General features: G+C 41.3%; 1 long non-coding RNA gene across 1 annotated transcript in view; it reads left to right on the forward strand.

The window, feature by feature from the left end:
- Positions 1–9: 9 nt before the first annotated feature.
- LOC139046383 (uncharacterized) overlaps positions 10–12596 on the forward strand; it is a 34103-nt gene continuing 21516 nt past the window's right edge. The window contains exon 1 of the long non-coding RNA XR_011506368.1: positions 10–575. This is a non-coding gene — a long non-coding RNA (uncharacterized lncRNA). The remainder of the gene's footprint in view (positions 576–12596) is intronic.

Genomic DNA, 12596 nt, shown 5'->3' on the forward strand with positions numbered 1-12596 from the left:
CGCCCGCTGCCCGCCGCGCGCCCCCGCCCCCGCCCTCCGGCGCCTCGAGGCGCGGCCCTGGCGCCGCAGGCGCGAGGTCGCAGGAGTGAAGCGCTGAGGGGCCGGGCGGGCGGCGGCCGGCGGCGACGCGCGGCGCTCGGCGTGCTCAGGGAGGGGGCCTGAGCCCCGCGGGGCCGCGGCCGGCTCTGCCTCTGCCCGAGCCCGCTGCCCGCGCCGGCCCCGGCCCCCGAGCGGGCGTCCGGGCGCTGCTTTTCGCGCTGCCCCCCGCGGGCTGGGCGGAGGCGCCTCGCAGAGGCCTGGGCTGGCCCGGCGCGGCCGGCGCTGCTCCCTGCGGCTGTGGCCTCGCGGCTCCCGCGGCGAGGCGGCCCTGGACGGGAGCCCTGTGCTCGGCCGCTGCCCTCGGCCGTCGAGCAGCCGGGTCGGGCGCCGCGCTGCGGGCTCTGTGGAGGGCGGGACGGGAGAGGCGGCAGAGCGGCCGGCGATCCGTGCGGGGGAGGCGCTGCGGGGCCGCCACGCGCCCAGAGCCCTTTCTGTGCGGGAATTGCGCTCGCGGTTTGACGTGGCTTCGTTTGCTGGTGCGTCCCGTCGCCGTGCCGCGAACACGGTCCGCGCCGTCGCTTTTTAAATTTTGTTTGTTGAGTTGGTAATAGTTTACATCAATGTCAGATTTCAGTTGTACGTTATTTCTTGACTGTCACCACATAAGTGCTCCTCTTCACCCCCTGTGCCCATCCCCTACCCCCCAACGCCCTTCCCCTGGCAACCACTGAACTTTGTCCATGTGTTTGTTTATATTCCACATATGAGTGAAATCATCTGGTGTTTGTCTTTCTCAGTTTCACTTATTTTTCGATTAGCATAATTCCCTCAAGGTCCATCCATGTTATTGCAAATGGGATCAATTTGTCTTTTTTCTGGCTGAGTAGTATTCCATTGTGTATATGCACCACATCTTTATCCAGTCAGGTCGATGGGCTCCTGGGTTGCTTCCATGTCTTGGCTATTGTGAATAGCGCTGCAGTGAACATAGGGGTGCATGTGGGACTTTGGATTGTTGATTTCAAATTGTTGGGGTAGATACCCGGTAGTGGGATAGCTGGCTCATATGGTAGTTCTATTTTTTGTTTTTTGAAGAATCTCCATACTGTTTTCCATAGTGGCTGCATCAGTTTCATTCCCACCAGCAGTGTATGAGGGTTCTCTTTTCTCCACTCTCTCCAACATTTCTTATTTTCAGTCTTAGTGATTATAGCCATTTTTACAGGTGCAAGTTGGTATTTTAGTGTAGTTTTGGTTTGCATTTCCCTGATGATTAATGATGTTGAACATTTTTTTATGTGTTTATTGGCCATCTGTATATCTTCTTCGGAAAATGTCTGTTCATATCCTCTACCCATTTTTTGATTGGGCTGTTTTTTTTTTTATTCAGCTGTGTGAGTTCCTTATATATTGTGGAGATTAACCCCTTGTCAGATATATAATTTGCAAATATTTTCTCCCAATTGTTGGGTTGTTTCTTTGTTTTGATCCTAGTTTCTTTTGCCTTGCAGAAGCTCCTTAGTCTGATGAAGTCCCACTTGTTTATTTTTTCTTTTGTTTCCCTTATCTGAGAAGACATGGTATTCAAAAAGAACCTTTTCAGTGCGATGTCAAAGAGTGTACTACCAATATTATCTTCCAGGAGTTTTATGGTTTCAGGACTTATCTTCAAGTCTTTGATCCATTTCAAATTTATTTTTGTGTATGGTGTGAGATGTGGTCTACCTTCATTCTTTTGCCTGTGGCTGTCCAGTTTTCCCAACACTTTATTGAAGAGACTATCTTTTCTACACTGTGTGTTCTTGGCACCTTTGTCGAAGATTAGCTGTCCGTAGATGTGCAGTTTTATTTCTGGCCTTCTGATTCTGTTCCATTGATCTGTGCACCTGTTTTTGTACCAGTACCATGCTGTTTCGATTACTGTAGCTTTGCAGTATGTTTTGAAGTCAGGGATTGTGATGCCTCCAGCTTTGTTCTTTTTTCTCAGGATTGTCTTAGCAATTCGGGGTCTTTTGTTGCCCCATATGAATTTTAGGATTCTCTTTTCTATTTCTGTGAAGAATGTTATTGGGATTCTGATTAGGATGGCATTGAATCTGTAGATTGCTTTAGGTAGAATGAACATTTTAACTATGTTTATTCTTCCAATCCATGTGCATGGAATGTCTTTCCATCTCTTTGTTTCGTCATCCATTTCTTTCAGGAAGGTCTTGTCATTTTTGTTGCATAGGTCTTTCACTTCCTTGGTTAAATTTATTCCTAGGTACTTTATTCTTTTTTTTTTTAAAGATTTTATTTTTTTTCCTTTTTCTCCCCAAAGCCCCCAGGTACATACTTATATATTCTTAGTTGTGGGTCCTTCTAGTTGTGGCATGTGGAACGCTGCCTCAGTGTGGTTTGATGAGCAGTGCCGTGTCCGTGCCCAGGATTCGAACTGATGAAACACTGGGCTGCCTGCAGTGCAGCGTGCGAACTTAACCACTCGACCATGGGGCCAGCCCCATACTTTATTCTTTATTTGTGATTGCAAATGGAATCGTGTTCTTGAGTTCTCTTTCTGTAAGTTCGTTGATGGAGTATAGAAAAGCAACTGGTTTTTGTAAGTTGACTTGTGCCCTGAGACTTTACTGTAGTTGTTAATTACTTCCATTACTTTTCTGATGGATTCTTTGGGGTTTTCTATATATAAGATCATGTCGTCTGCGAACAGCAAGAGTTTCACTTCTTGCCTCCCTATTTGCATTCCTTTTATTCCTTTCTCTTGCCTAATTGTCTGGCAAAACCATCCAGTACTATGTTGAATAAGAGTGGTGATAGAGGGTATCCTTGTCTCGTTCCTGTTCTCAGGGGGATGGCGCTCAGTTTTTGCCCATTGAGTGTGATGTTGACTGTAGGTTTGTCATATATGGCCTTTATTATGTTGAGGTAGTTCCCTTCTATGCCAATTTTGTTCAGAGTTTTTTAAATCATAAATGGCTATTGCATCTTCTCAAATGCTTTCTCCACATCTATTGAGATGATCATGTGGTTTTTATTCCTCAGTTTGTTGATGTGGGGTATCACGTTGATTGATTTGCAGATATTGAACCATCCCTGTGTCCCTGGTATGAATCCCACTTGATCATGATGTATGATCCTTTGGATGAATTGCTGAATTTGGGTTGCCAAAATTTTGTTGAGAATTTTTGCATCTAGGTTCATCAGCGATCTTGGCCTGTAGTTCTCTTTTTTCGTGCTGTCCTTGTCAGGTTTTGGTATCAGCGTGATGTTGGCCTTGTAGAATGTGTTAGGAAGTGTTCCATCCTCCCTAATTTTTTGGAATAGCTTGAAGAGGATAGGTATTAAATCCTCTCTGAAAGTTTGGTAGAATTCCCCAGGAAAGCCATCTGGTCCTGGGGTTTTATTCTTTGGGATGCTTTTGATGGCGGTTTCAATCTCTTTCCTTGTGATTGGTCTGTTCAAATTGTCTTCTTCTTCTTGAATGAGCTTTGGGAGATTGTAGGAGTCCAAGAATTTATCCATTTTCTCTAGGTTATCCATTCTGTTGGCATATAGTTTTTGTAGTATTCTCTTATAATCCGTTGTATTTCTGCGGAGTCTGTTGTTACTACTCCTCTTTCATTTCTGATTTTGTTTATTTGAGCTTTCTCTCTTTTTCTCTTTGTAAGTCTGGCTAGGGGTTTGTCAATTTTATTTATCTTCTCAAAGAACCAGCTCTTTGTTTCATTGATCTTTTCTACCGCCTTTTTTGTTTCAATAGCATTTATTTCTGCTCTGATTTTTATTATTTCTCTCCTGCTAACTTTGGGCTTTGTTTGTTCTTCTTTCTCTAATTCAGTTAGGTGTATTTTAAGATTGCTTATTTGGGATTTTTCTTGTTTGTTAAGATGTGCCTGAATTGCGATGAATTTTCTTCTTAATACAGCTTTTGCTGCATCCCATATGAGTTGGTATGGCATGTTATCATTTTCATTTGTCTCCAGATATTTTTGGATTTCTTCTTTAATTTCTTCAATGATCCATTGCTTGTTCAATAGCATATTGTTTAGTTTCTACATCCTTGTGCCTTTCTCAGCTTTTCTCTTTAATTAATTTCTAGCTTTATAGCATTATGATTGGAGAAGATGCTTGTTATTATTTCAATTTTTTTAAATTTGTAGAGGCTTGCCTTGTTTCCCAACATGTGGTCTATCCTTGAGAATGTTCCATGCACGCTTGAGAAGAACGTGTATTCTGTTGTTTTTGGATGGAGTGATCTATATATATCTATTAAGTCCAACAGTTTTAGCTTTTCATTTAGCTCCACTGTTTCTTTGTTGATTTTCTGTCTGGATGATCCGTCCATTGATGTGAGTGGGGTGTGAGGTCCCCTACTATTATTTTGTTATTTTTGATATCTTCCTTTAGGTTTGTTAATAGTTGCTTTATGAACTTTGGTGCTCCTGTGTTGGGTGCATAGATATTTATAAGCGTTATTTCTTCTTGATGAAGTGTCTCTTTGATCATTATATATTGGCCCTCTATGTCTCTCTTTACCTGCCTTATCTTGAAGTGTGTTTTGTCTGATCTAAGTATTGTGACACCTGCTTTCTTTTGTTTGCTATTAGCTTGGAGTATTGTCTTCCACCCCTTCACTCTGAGCCTGTGTTTGTCCTTGGAGCTGAGGTGTGTTTCCTGGAGGCAACAAATTGTTGGATCTTGTTCTTTAATCTGTGTTGTCACTCCGTGTCTTTTTATTGGAGAGTTCAATCCGTTTACATTGAGGGTGAGTATTGATGCATGAGGGCTTAATGCTGTCATTCTGTTGCTCGTTTTCCGGTTTTCCTGTGTTTCTTTTGTTTCTCGTCCTGTGTGTTTTAGCCTACCCATTGACTTCTGCAATTTCTTATGCTGGGTTTCTTAAATTTTTCCTTATTTATGTTTTGTGTCTCTGTTCTGTTTTTTAGTTTAGTTGCTACCCTGAAGTTTGTATTCAGAATCTCGTGTATAACATAGTCCATTTTCTGGTGGCCTCTTACTTCCTTAGCCTAGACTGTTTCAATCCATTTCCTCCTCCCCTCCTAAATTATTATTTTCATCTCTTATTCCAACTTGTGTTGTGAGTTTGTGGTTAGAGTGATAAGATTGTCTTTGCTTTGGTGATTTCCTTCCCTTTATCCTAATGCTATAGTTGAATATTTGCTATCCTATTCAGATTATATTTGTCTCCCTACTCTGTGTTTCATGACCCCTTACTCCCTTTTTTTCTTTTTTCAGGTATGAGAGCCTTCTTGAGGATTTCTTGGGGGGGTCTCATGGCTATGAAGTGCCTTTGTGTTTATTTGTCTGGGAAAGTTTTAATTTCTCCCTCATATCTGAAGGATTTTTTTGTTGGATAGAGTATTCTTGGATGAAGATTTTTTTTTAAAGATTTTATTTCTTTCCTTTTTCTCCCCAAAGCCTCCTGGTACATAGTTGTATATTCTTAGTTGTGGGTCCTTCTAGTTGTGGCATGTTGGGTGCCACCTCAGTGTGGCTTGATGAGCAGTGCCATGTCCGTGCCCAGGAGTCGAACTGATGAAACACTGGGCCGCCTTCAGCGGAGTGTGTGAACTTAACCAGTTGGCCATGGGGCTGGCCCTGAAGATTTTTGTGTTTTAAAGATTTGAATATGTCATTCCATTCTCTTCTAGCTTGTAAGGTTTCTGCAGAGAAATCCACTGAAAGCCTGATAGGAGTTCCTTTGTAGGTTTTCTTCTGCCTTGCTGCCCTTAATATTCTTTGTTTGTCATTCATTCTCACCAGTTTTACTACTATATGCCTTGCAGTAAGTCTTTTTACATTGAAAAATCTAGGAGATCTGGAAGCCTCTTCCACACAGATTTCCTTCTCTTTCCCTAGGTTTGGGAAGTTCTCTGCTATTATTTCTTTGAACACGCTTTCTGCTTCATTCTCCTTCTCTTCATCTTCTTCAATACCTATAATTCTTATGTTGCATTTCCTCATTGAGTCAGATATTTCTTGGAGACTTTCTTCATTTCTTCTTAGTCTTAGTTCTCTCTCCTCCTCTGTCTGGAGCATTTCAACATGTCTGTCTCTGATTATGCTGATTCGCTCCTCTGTGATGTCTGCATTCAGGGAATCCGTATTTTGTTTTATCTCTTTCATTGTCTTTCATCTGTAATATTTCTGATTGATTCTTCTTTATAGTTTCAATCTCTTTTGTGAAGTAGCTCCTGAACTCATTGAATTATTTCTCTACATTCTCTTTTACTTCATTGAGTTTTTTGATGATAGCTATTTTCAATTCATTGTCATTTAGCTTATGTATTTCTGCATCCTCAGGACTGAGTTCTGGATGCTTGTTGTTTTCTCTGTGGTCTGGAGATTTGATGTAGTGTCTGATGTTGAAAGGTTGGGCCTTTTTCATTCTGATATTATTTGGTTGCAGTTACTGCCTATCGCCACTGGGTGGGGGTCAAGAGCCAAATAATCTGAGCCCTCCGCCTTCAGCCAAGATCCCAGGGGCTGGAGTGGCACTGAGTGGGTGGGGGTAGGGTTACTTTCTCCTGTGTGCACTCCAGGCTTTCTTGATCAGCTCTTGCCATCTGGTCTCCTGGGGTGTTGGCTTGCTGAGATCACCCCTTACGAAAGCTTTTGCCCTGTTACAGGGCTTCCCTCTAGGCTGCAAGGACTCTAGGGAGTCCTTGGTGATCCCACGATTGAGTGACCCCTCCCCCATTCCTTCCCTCATAGATCCTCCCACAGTTGCAATTGCAGTCTTTAGGGGAGGAAGCGAAGTTCTCTCTTACTCTGTTCCAGCTCCTCCGAGTGGGGTTCCAGCCTCTGTGCCCTCCGTGGTATGGCTGCATGTTTCTCTGACTTTTCTGTTTTATATTAGGGTGTCCTCTGTTTGAGTATGGAAGCCCCTTTTTGTTGTTGGAGGGGAGAGAGTCCTGGGCAAGTTCACTCCACCATGATGCTGACGTCACTCCTCACGCCATCACTTTTTGAGTGTTAGTGTTTGGTACACTCCCTGCTAGGTGCTGTGGAGGATGAAAGAAAGAACTCCTTAACATCCTTAACGTTGTGAAACTTGCCAGTAGGGAATATAAGGTAAATGGAGTACCACACATTGCTATCACTTGTAAATGCAGTGCCAGCTACCATTCCAAACACCTTCAATATATTGTCATTAATTTGCACACCATCCCTTTGAGGGACTGTTCTGTGAGTTTCTCTATTTTACTCATGGTGAAAATGAGGCACAGAGAGGTTCAACAACTTGCCTAAGGTCACATAGCTAATATTTGGGGGAGGCGAGATTGAAATCCAGTATTCTGACTTCAGACCCCAAGTTCCTAACCATTTTACTGTACCACCACTGACAAAGAGAGGCTGCTAACCAGTAATGCATGGAATCCTAAAATTAGTACTTATTTCTCAGGAACCACTATCCTTTTTTCGCTTGTGGAAGTAACACAAAAGAGCAGACAGCTCTCCATATAGCCTGGGGGCCCCTAACTTTAAGAATTACATGTACCTACGATTTCACAGATCGAGTTCTTGGAACTGTTTTTGGTGTTTTACTTCTAGGCCTTTTGATAGGTTTACAAGGAAGGGGCGGCTGCAACAATATCACCATAGACATCTCTGTTGGTTAATTCCGTCCTTCCTTCAAAAACGTATATTGTGCATCTATAGTATGCCAGGCATTGTGCTGAGAGCTAGAAGGGTGCAAATAAGGGTAAGACACAGCACTTTCCCTCAAGGAGCTTTGATCTCAGCACTGACAGGGAACCATAGTACAAAACAGAAAACAAGTCACACTCAAGAGAGGAGAGAAGTGCAAGGGGAGTTCCAAGGAGGAGAGAGACATTACTCCATGCAGGGAGGGGCTGGGGTCAAGGAAAACACCTGATGATCTTTTAACTCCTGCTGATATTAAAGAATTACAAACAATATAAAAATTTATCAGATTCCTTCATTCTTTTAAAATTACCTGCGAATTTCTTCTCAGAAGACAGCTTTTTACCATGTTAGAAGGATTGTTCAGGGTGTGGAGAGGCTAGTAAGTGCAAACTTTTTGAAGGTGGTTCCTTTTATCTCAAGTTGTGGGCACAGAGTAGAACGATGATGCACAAAGTAAGATTTTCAAGGTCAAAGGAATAGCAAAAGCAAAAGCAGGGTGGGAGTGAACAAGGTAGGTCTGGGGGCGGCCAGGACTCTGACTGGACAGGGTCAAAGGTTGTGGGACAGTAGCGTGTATGACACAGAACTGCTCTTGCAAGGTAGAGACCATGTTTAAAATTTTTTTTGGCATATACTTTATGGCAAACATATGCCACAAATAGTCTGGGATGGTCTGAGTTCAGATATTCGATTCCATTATGCCCATACGTCCTTGTCAAAAAGATTGACAAGTATGATAGCCATGTCCATGTTAGTGTCCAGAAATCAGAGATCGTTGTATATTCGACAAATTCTTAATAAGTAGGGAGCTGGGAAAGGCGGAGAGGGGCTATTTGATAAAGAACTCTAAAGAGTTAGATGTTAACATGGTAGGTAAGAGGGAGCCCATACAAGTTTTTGAGCAGGCTGGGAGCATGTTAAAGGCCACCTTAAGCATTTAGTAGTATTATCTTTTAGATAAAGGACTGAATGAGAGTGCATATGGTCTTTTGTCAGTAGTTTAAACAAAAATTTAAAATATAAACATGAGTATGAGGGTTATTTCTCTTTGGCCTTAGACAAAAACCTATTGGAATCTTAAAGAGACCTGGGGGCTGGGGATCAGAATATATGCTGATGGTGACCTCCAGTGGAAGAGAACCAGTGCCCCCTTTTTGCTTACAATGTGCATCCTTCGGGGCAACTACCTAGCACACAATTCCCCTTTGCTGTGAGTGGCTCCAGCGCACAGGGACAAGGTCTCAGATGTAGGCGACTCATCCCCTCGCTGCCACCAGTTGATCTAGAGGTAGACATCCAACTTAAATTGGTGCAATCGTAGTCTTTCCAAGGAATTTGAAACTCAGAACCAAGCAGCATGAGCTTGGGAGTTGCTGGACCCGGGTTAGTGAGAGTGTCCTGAAGAGAAGATCCACCCGCTGCTGCAGCTCTCACCCGGAGCTGTGTGGGTCCCTGCCCTTCCTGCATCTTGGTGGTTCTTATCTTTCTTCCATCCCTGTTCCTTACGCTTCAGCCAGCCATTTGAGAGGCATTGGGGCTGTTTCCAGTTTCTGGTGATTATAAATAAAGTCACTAGAAGCATTTATGTACAGGTTTTTGTGTGATAAGTTTTCATTTCACTTGAGTAAATACCCAGAAGTATGATTACTGGGTGGTATGGTAAGTGTATGTTTGACTTTATAAGGAACTTGTGAAGTGTTTTCCGAAATGGGTGGATCATTTTGCATTCCCCTCAGCAATGTATGAGTGTTCCAGTTGCTCCACATCCTCTCCAGGACGTGGTATTATCATTTTTTGTTTTGTTTTTAGCCATTATAATAAGTATGTATTGGTGTCTCATTGATTTTCATTGGATTTTTATGGCGACTAATGATGTTGGACTTCTTTTCCTGTGCTTATTTGCCATCCGTTTAATATTTTTGGTGAAGTTTCTATTCAAATCTTTTGCCTTTTTAAAAAATTAGGTTGTCTTCTTACTGAGTTTTGAGAGTTCTTTACATATTCTGGATACAAGTCCTTTTTTCAGTTGTGTGATTTATAAAAATTTTATCCCAATTGGTAGTTTGTTTGTTCATTCTCTTGACAGTGTCTTTTGCAGAGCAGAATTTTTGATTTGATGAAATCCAGTTTATCAACTTTATCTTTTATGGGTTATGCTCTTGGTATCATATCTCGGAACTCTGCCTAACTCAAGATCACAAAACATTTTGGCTTATGTTTTATAGGAAAAAAAGTTTTGTAGTTTATACTTAGGTCTATAATCCATTTGAAATTAATTTTTGCAAAAGGCATGAGGTGTGGATTGAGATTCATTATTTTGTATATGGATGTCTAATTATTTTGGCACTTTTTGTTGGAAAGACTTTCTTCGTTGAAATGCCTTTGTACCTTTGTCAAAAATCAATTGGCTATTTTTGTGTGGGTCAGTTTCCGGACTCTTTATTCTGCTCCATTGATCCATGTCTCCATCCTTTCACCCATACCGCATTGTTAATCTCATTAGTATAGCTTTGTAGTAAGTCTTAAAATCAAGTAGTGTGAGTCCTCTAACTTTATTCTTCTTTTTCAAAGTGTTTTTTGATATTCTACTGCCTTTGCCTTTCCAATTAAATTTTTGAATCAGCTTGTCGATTTGTACAAAAAAATCCTCTTGGCATTTTAATTGGAATTGCATTAAATCTTTACATCAGTTTGGGAAAAATTATCTTAACAACATTGAATCTTACAATCCATGAACATGGTATATCTCTCCATTTATTTAGGTTTCCTCTGATTTCTTTTATTGGTGTTTTGTAGCTTTCAGTATATAGATCCTGCATATATTGTTATATTTATACCCACGTATTTCATTTTTTGGGTACAGGTTCCATAATTTCAATTGCTGATTATTGCTATTATAGAGACATACAATTGGTTTTTATATTGCTCTTATATCCTGTGACCTTGCTAAACTCACGTATTAGTTCTAGGAGCTTTTTTTTGTAGATTCCTTGGAATTTTTTTTTTGAGGAAGATTAGCCCTGAGCTAACTGCTGCCAATCCTCTCTTCGATGAGGAAGACTGGCCCTGAGCCAACATCCATGCCCATCTTCCTCTACTTTCTAGTTTTTTTTTCTTTTTATTAAGATTATGATAGTTTACAACCTTGTGAAATTTCAGTTGTACATTATTGTTAGTCGTGTTGTAGGTGCACCACTTCACCCTTTGTGCCCTCCCCCCACCCCCCCGTCCCCTGGTAACCACCAATCAGTTCTCCTTGTCTATATGTTAGCTTCAACCTATGAGTGGAGTCATACAGAGTTCGTCTTTCTCTGTCTGGCTTATTTCACTTAACATAATACCCTCAAGGTCCATCCATGTTGTTGCGAATGGGAAGATTTTGTCCTTTTTTATGGCTGAGTAGTATTCCATTGTGTATATGTATGTGTGTGTGTGTGTGTGTGTATATATATATATATACACTATATCTTCTTTATCCAATCATCAGTTGACGGGCACTTAGGTTGGTTCCACGTCTTGGCTATTGTAAATAATGCTGCGATGAACATAGGGGTGCTTTGTTCATGGGACTTTCGGAATTGCTGATATCTTAGTGTAGTTTTGATTTGCATTTCCCTGATGATTAGTGATGATGAACATCTTTTCATGTGTCTATTGGCCAGCCGTATATCTTCTTTGGAGAAATGTCTGTTGATGTCCCCTACCCATTTTTTGATCAGGTTGTTTGATTTTTTGTTGTTGAGCTGTGTGAGTTCTTTATATATTATGGAAGTTAACCCTTTGTCGGATAAATAACTTGTAAATATTTTTTCCCAATTAGTGGGTTGTTTTTTGTTTCAATCCTGTTTTCCTTTGCCTTGAAGAAGCTCTTTAGTCTGATGAAGTCCCATTTGTTTATTCTTTCTATTGTTTCCCTTGTCTGAGGAGTTATGGTGTCTGAAAAGATTCTTTTGAAACTGACGTCAAAGAGTGTACTGCCTATATTCTCTTCTAGAAGACTTATTGTTTCAGGCCTAATCTTTAGGTCTTTGATCCATTTTGAGTTTATTTTGGTGAATGGTGAAAAAGAGTGGTCAATTTTCATTCTTTTACGTGTGGCTTTCCAGTTTTCCCAGCACCATTTTTTGAAGAGACTTTCTTTTCTCCATTGTATGCCCTCAGCTCCTTTGTTGAAGATTAGCTGTCCATGGATGTGTGGTTTTATTTCTGGGCTCTCAATTCCATTCCATTGATCTGTGCACCTGTTTTTGTACCAGTACCATGCTGTTTCATCTTCCTCTACTTTCTATGTGGGATGCCTACTACAGCATGGCATACCAACCGGTGCCATGTCCACACCAAGGATCTGAACCGGTGAACCCTGGGCTATGAAAGTGGAAACTGTACACTTAACCACTGCACCACCAGGCTGGCACCCCTTGGAATTTTTCATGTAGATAATCGTGTTGCCTCTGAATAGAACCAATTGTATTTATTACTTTCCAGTCTGTGTGGTTTTTATTTATTTTTTTTCACTTCTTGCACTGGTGAGGATTTCCAGGATGATGCTGAATAGGATCGATGAGAGCAGACATCCAATCTTGAGGGAAAAGCATTCAGTTTTCTAACATTAAGTATGTTAGCTGTAGGGTTTTTTTTTGTATAAATTCTTTATCAGTTTAAGGGAGCCTCTAGGAGCTGAGGATGCCCTCCAACCAATAGTCAGCAAGAATCCAGGGTCTTCACTCTTACAGCCACAGGAAATGAATCCTGTGAGCTTGGAAGTGTATTCTTCCTCAGTGATATTAGTTTCCTATTGCTGCTGTAACATATTTCCACAAACTTAGTGGCTTAAAACAACACAAATTTATTATCTCATAATTTTCAAGATCAGAGTCCAAAATGAG

Source organism: Equus asinus, chromosome 10, assembly GCF_041296235.1.
Source record: "Equus asinus isolate D_3611 breed Donkey chromosome 10, EquAss-T2T_v2, whole genome shotgun sequence".
Taxonomy (NCBI): domain Eukaryota; kingdom Metazoa; phylum Chordata; class Mammalia; order Perissodactyla; family Equidae; genus Equus; species Equus asinus.